At 44.4% G+C, this 6,911-nt stretch overlaps 1 pseudogene; it reads right to left on the bottom strand.

The window, feature by feature from the left end:
- Window positions 1-3,746: 3,746 nt before the first annotated feature.
- LOC146178810 (uncharacterized) lies at window positions 3,747-6,703 on the bottom strand (annotated as a pseudogene).
- Window positions 6,704-6,911: the final 208 nt, after the last annotated feature.

Here is a 6,911-nt window from a genome sequence, read left to right as displayed (position 1 = left end):
TGATCCTTATCGCCAGCAGAGTCTAGGACAGAGGACAGAGGTCTCTTGTTTATCCCTTCAGTCAACCCAGTCCTATACTGGTTCAGCCGGCTATGGTCGCAAAAACCTCAGAATCCCCGAGACCCAGACACATGTCTTTCTGCCGCCCAATGCTACTCACCTGAAATCATAGAATATAAATTGTAGCTAGTTTAAAAGCTTTTTTTTTTTCATCAAGCTGTGAGCATGCCAAAAAGAAATAAAATTAAGTTCTAGCACTAACGCAATCAATGTTCCAGTGAAGCTCACATCCCTCACATAAGCGATATGAACTCGCATGAACAATATACAAATGAAAAAGCAACGAAATACCTCGAAGGCTGCACGTGGGCGGTAGCACAGAGGGTATATCCGATGGCGCTGCTTGCTTTTGCGTTCTCCCACTCTGCGCGAGTCCGGTGCGGAACTGTATGGAGAAAGTGAAGGCACACTCTACGCCGAGTGCGTAGGCGGGAGGACGATGGCTTCAATGTGGCACCTAAAGCCCCCTCCAAACCTCTCTCTCTCTCTCGTTTTCGCACCCTCTGCCCTCTGCTCCGTGAACACTCTCTCAACGATGTTCCAAACTGTATTTATTTCCGTTTCTATTCACTTCTTTCTGTCTTGGTCGTTCCCCCACATCGTGGCGTCCATTGACACGCCATTTCCTTCGGACAACTCAGTCACAGCGACGCCTTCACGCCCGCCCCACAAGAAGAGGGTGACGACGTGTTGCCCGAAACTCGGCAGAGGAGCGCCGCACACGACCTCAATTAAAACGTTCTTGACAGCTCGTTCGGGCAGCCATGCAACTGGAGGGATTGGCTTTCTCTCGCAGACAGCCGAGGTATATTCCTTCTAGACTTCGCCCCCTTTTCAGCGTGTGCGAATGGGATGCAGGGTTGGTTGTTGAACCCGCTGCGGTCTGCGTGTAATAATGTAACAATTAACTCCACAGACGAGTTCTAAACGCGTTAGCGCCGTGAACTCTCCCGTCCTACTGCTTCCTTTTCGCCCGAGTGCTGGTGGAACTCAGGCGCTTCGAGGATTCGCCAGCGGTGGCAGCTTAGATATTTAAGTCTCTCGCGCTGCTGTCGTATATCGGACAGGCAGGCATGTGGTCTATGAAGTGTCTTTTGGTGCACCAAAGTTAAAACGCAGTTTGTGCTCTTTACTTCTTTTTTTCCCGCAGTTACCTTTGTGCCTCGATTACTGCAACCGTACTTCGTCGGGAGACAAATCTATTTTGATTTAGACGTATTAGTGTTCTTAAAACAGTCCCATGAGGAGACCGCTAAATGTCCAGTATTGTAATGTCAGAAGTGGTCGAAAAATCTAGTCACGAACAGCCTCAATAACTCTCTCCCCCCCCCTCCCTCTTTCTTGCATACTCACTCGTCAAGGTCGCAAATGAGGCTGCAACACGAAGGCATCCCCATATTTCCATATCTAATCAATTGATTGTTCTAGTAAACTATCCTGTTCCAGCTGTGTTCACTGTATCCTCGCTAAATTTCTAATCTCAGCCGCACCCAGCACATTCCTACCCTCTTACGCATGCCTTGTCTTACTTTTTAGTCTTTACGACGTTTGACTGCTTTGTCTTCGCAATAGTTTTCTTTGCCCATGATCATTTGTCATCCTTGATCGGGAATTGAATATATCACTAACTCCCGCAAGTTTCCTTACTACTTTACTATTTTCCAATCACCTAAAAGGGTACTGAAAGGGTATACACCAGAGGTATGGAAAGCCAGCAATACTGATAGACAAAAATCACCTATCATCCTTCCATAGGTATGTTTGAACCATTATATGTAGCACAAGAGATGGGGCGATTAAGAAAATCAGCCGATGATTAAAATCCTCGCGTTATTGAAAGATATGTGTGTACAGTTGTTCAAGCAATATGCATCTCGATATTCTTCAATGCAGGATTTTAGAGACTTTCTTCGGATGCGCAGTTAGAGCTCCCTGTATATTTCCCACATAGCCATCCTTCAATTACCGCTCATTTCTTGTCCAGTTCATGACTCACGCAAAGGAGGCGCTACCACCCTCCTTCTTCGACCTCACCTTGAGGGCTGCTTGGATGATGGATTGCGCTTTTCCTTGCGCCTAATTATTTCACCGTGGATAATTTGGCCTTCCTTAAGACCGGCCGTGAAGGCTAAGAAAGGACCGAGCTAATGCCTCTCCTCTCTGACTCCACTTTCACATTAACTTTCGCTAAACACGTGACCACTATTCTTCTAATTTCTTTCCTATTATCTCGCACATAATCACGCATGTGTATATCTTTTTCTGCTTAAACGCAAGTTCATCTGTAAGTCGCGGACGCGCGGCTATGGTGACATGCTGCTATCGATCGTGTAGGTACCTCCATGTAACATTATCATTCGCATTCTGTAAAGCGCAGGTCTTAAAACGGGAAAATGATCAAGCGCCGACCGTACCGACGCTACAGTGAAATCGCAGCTCTCCAGACATATCACAAACGACGTTCACGTTGAGTGCAGAGGCTCGCAAATGTAAGACGAAGACATGACGATACAACGAAGACACTGCTGAACCGCCATCTTGTCGCACGCAAGCCCATCGCGTTCTAGAAGTTCCACCGAGTGTACAATAACAAAAGAGGCCACCAAAAAATAAAGTGAGTTACTACGCAAAATGCACTGCGCAATAATACACCATGTTCTTTTTAAGAAATAAAGCGCTTAACCTTATCAACATAAAAACGTGAAAATGTGTTTTTGTTTTACTTTTTTACTGAGTAGGGCATTGCGAAGATGTCCTTCCAAGCGATTAGTGTCGCTGGCAATGGGTTTATGACCCCATTTGGTTCCAAGTAACCCGACCACCGAATGGGCATGGGTGACGCCGCGCACGTATATCTCCTGGCGTGAGTTTAATACTAAACACAGCCACGAGAGGCATAGAGAAAGGATTTGGTAAAGAGTGGACACTCGGCGAAATCTAGGTCCAGAAAATGACGCATGGCTGATAACATTAGTTCAGCAATACCCAATTGATGACGCCACCAACACCTGTCGCGCTGCGCGCGTGTGCCTTTTCCAGAAAGTTTGAAGGGTTTGTAAACACAAATATACTGTAAGCCCGAAATAAGCTGGAAAACATCCAGACTCATGTTACAAAGTACCTTGTATTCATTTTATTATTAAACTGTAACTAGCACTAATTAAATTCATAGCCAGAATGCCAATAGTGTTAATATAAGAATGATTCCTCTATTTTGCGTGTACTAAATCCCTTTCCCTATAGACAGGGCCGTCTACGCGGTCTCAGTGTTTGTTCATGAGAACGGACTGCACAGTTTTACGGTTTTTTTTGGCCATCGAAGCGGAATTACTGCAGTTTGTCTGGACTGCAAGGTGAGGATCCATATTTTGCCGAAAAACGCTGCATTTCAAGAAGTTTAGGCTGACCTCGCAGGCCGTTTGCTTGCACAGCTCGTGAACAGGCTCCGGCGGGCACGTCATGGGCCAGACAGCTCGTCACACCAAGGCGGCAGCTGGTAGCAAAGGCAAGGTGAGAAATGTGTTCTTACAAACTACGCTCCATTTCAAGCAGTTTATCTCAACTCTCTCACTGGCGCGGTTGTGAAGAGAAGGCCTCTGTTCTCACCCATGGCGCAACAAGTTCTCGCTAGTTGGTTACGCAGTTAGATAAGAGCGAACCCACGCCTGTCGCTCTTTGCTTGGTTTGCATAACCATTAGTGGTTCAAACCACTTTTAAATGGTCCCACTTGCAAATGCTTCCACTTGCAAATGGTCCCAGTTGCTACATAAACCACTTGCAAATGGTTTCATTCATCCCGACGAATAAATGCAAAAAGAATGAATGCTGGCTACATTCATAATTTATTGCCTGAGCCTTAAAATTCCAGGGTCCTTCGCTTCATGCTTCGTCGCGTGTCTTGTATTTTCGCGGAAAGCACTGTTGACAGGTTTGCAATCGTGCCCGCCACATCGACTTGTTTCATCTTTCCCCAGTAGGTGAGTGTTTCTGAAAAGCAAAATTCCCGAATTAGAATTCCTGCAACACTGCTGCCAACATGGCCAGTACTCCACTTACCAACAACGAGGCTGACGTTTTCTGGAGTCAGCTGCTTTCTTGGTTGAACATCAAGGTTTTTGCGGTCTTTGGGGGCTACCGTGCCACTGTACGTTCGGCAAGTAAGCACTTCAGATCTTCAGAGTGCTTGTGCGGTGTCTTTAACGGCAAGCTTTGGCTTCAAATTTTTTAATTGGAAGATCTTCTTCCCTTGAGCCTCACTTATAGTGACTCCCCTCTTCAGGTGAAACTGCAAAAGTAGCAAAACTACCACTGCCACTTAAAAATGCAAAGCAATGTAAAATGTATACTTACCTTGCCGTTTCCACATTCAATAAAAATTGGCCTTTCAGGACTGCAGGCTGCAAACATGGAAAAGCCATTCCAGTAAGGTCTTTCTGTTCTCTGTACATGTTTCACAATGTACCTAAATTGACCTGGCATAGCCCTCTCTCATACTGTGTGAAGTTAACAAAAGGCTACTCAAAATCTGAGAAAAACGCTAACAAGTATCATGCAGCAGATTAACAAAATAGCATCATTACCATGAGCAGGTTGTTGTTTCTGTGTTGTTGCTGTTGAAGTGCCGTCCCTGTTACCTTTGTTTGAGGTGCCTGCATAAGCAATAAAAACAAACCTGCAATACCTCTCATACTGTAGGAAGTTAACAAACATCTACTCAAAATCTGAGAAAAACGCAAACAAGTATCATGCAGCAAGTTAGCATAGTAAAATTACCATGAGCAAGTTGTTGTTGCAACATTGAAGTGCCATTCCTGTTCTCTTTGTTTGAGGTGCACGAATAAGCAATACACATAAATATCATATGCAAAACCTGTACAAGAACTAAATCTGCACAATTATTCCTGAAAGAGCTTTGTCTCACTGGGTGGTGGCTCAACGTCCTGGGCAACATCAGAGCCTCCTGGGGAAGGGCACTCGTCACGGTAATCAGCTTCCACATCTGAAACATAATTCAGCTCCAAATCAAAACTTAATTTTAACTGACTGCTACTGCTTGCCTCATAGGGAAATTTTGCATGTATAGTAACTAAGTACTGGTCTATGAAGGACTCAATGAAGTGGGAATGGCTGCCTAAGCTGCCAACTCCATAATCTAAATATCTGTTTGGCATACAAAAGCAGTTTCGTCAGAATAATAATTTAATGCAACCCAGTCTCATAAAACAAATCTCTCGTCATTCTTTCTAGCACTATTATTTAGCTCTTTACTTTAGCCTCCAAGAATTGCTAACATCGTCAGCAATTGATGTTTGCAATTTGTTAATGGAAAAGGTTACCAGCTAGCCATTCCTCATGACTATAGGTAGAATTTTGGAAACCTCGTTTAACCTGAATCAAGCAAACAGCTTTGGTGTTGGTGTAACATGAGTACAAGTCCCAATTTGATAACCGAAGATATGTTAGAGGTGCCTTTAAGGTAGCCATGTTATTAAAGAGCTTTCAATAAAATGTGTACGCTAGTTTAATATTAATTCTACAACTGAACCATAGAACCAACTTGCCACTGTCCAAATGGGCCCCAGCTGGTGGCAGGATGCTCACTGCCCGAGTCCCGGATGCTTGTTTCTTGCGGAGCGTTTGCTCTTCAAGTAGGTTATGCACTGAAACATAATAGTTAGCTTAAGCAAACAACACTCCTCGACAAATGGATTCTCAAAAAAAAAAAAAATTACTATCATTCCCACATGTGAAGACCATTTACAAACTATCCCAAACCATGAAACCACTTTAGACCAATCTAGCAAGATACTGTTAACATACTTGTGAACAGCTTCTCATCAATGCAGTCTTGCAGTGATTTAATTATTCCATGCAGCTGTTCGTTCTCTTCACACTTCTCCTTATATCGCTGGCGCCAGTGCCTTGCGTCTTGCTTATCGAACACAAGCTCGGCCTCTGCCACAACGCATTCGTCATTGTCGCTGCTAGATGTAGGCGCCTGGAAAACAAAAAAAAAAAACTTAACACAAGTTATGAAATATTTTTGCCGGGTGCACTTACACCAGGACAGCTGGATACTTCCTCATTTTTCCTTTTGGAATTTGAGGCTGCTGCTTCAAGATGCGGTCATATGCTTGGCTCTTTGCAGCCACCTGCTGATCTTTTTTATTCTTTTGTTCCTGAAATGCAGTGAATCCCTATTAAATCTCTTTGCTATCTAAATTGCGTTTTAGACATACCCGCTTTGCCTTGTGCAGCAGGGTCGCATGATCGCTGTCACTGGCGTCCACCTCATACTCTGATACCGAAATCTTTGTCTTCCGAACACGTTTTGACTGCTGTTTTTTTGCAGTCCTTCTTCAGTCTGCGAGAAATCGATACGGATCAGTTAATGTTCGACTTTAGGTGTGCGTAGATAGAGAAACGATTTTAAGAAAAGAAGTCTACTAACCTGCCAACATCAAAACTTGTGCCGGATAGTGGCCGGAGTTCTCGTTCTCCGGCCCACGCCAATAGGCCAAGTACAACGAACTTCGGGTCGAAGTCCGTGTCATCTACTGGTTTGAACTCTTTGATATCAACGGCGGGGACACGGTGAACTTTCCCGTCAAGATCGTTCAAAAAATGCACCAGGGCATACATTTTTAGAGCGGCAAGCACAATTAGGCCCGAGATGGATAACAACAAAAAGAAATACGTTCGTGACATCCGCTTGGCTTGGACTGGCTGCGCTTTCAAATATTCGGCCAGTTTAAACAGTTTAGATCAAAGTAGCCAATGCATGACATTGTTACGCAGAAATCTGGGCGAGTTGGTGAACGTTCATGATGTAAAAAATAGCGCGAAAAAC

Source organism: Amblyomma maculatum, chromosome 9 (assembly GCF_055883805.1).
Source record: "Amblyomma maculatum isolate TAMU_Amacu chromosome 9, ASM5588380v1, whole genome shotgun sequence".
NCBI classification, from domain to species: Eukaryota; Metazoa; Arthropoda; class Arachnida; order Ixodida; family Ixodidae; genus Amblyomma; species Amblyomma maculatum.
Note: the sequence above shows the minus strand (reverse complement) of the source record. Positions and strands in the feature narration are given on the sequence as shown.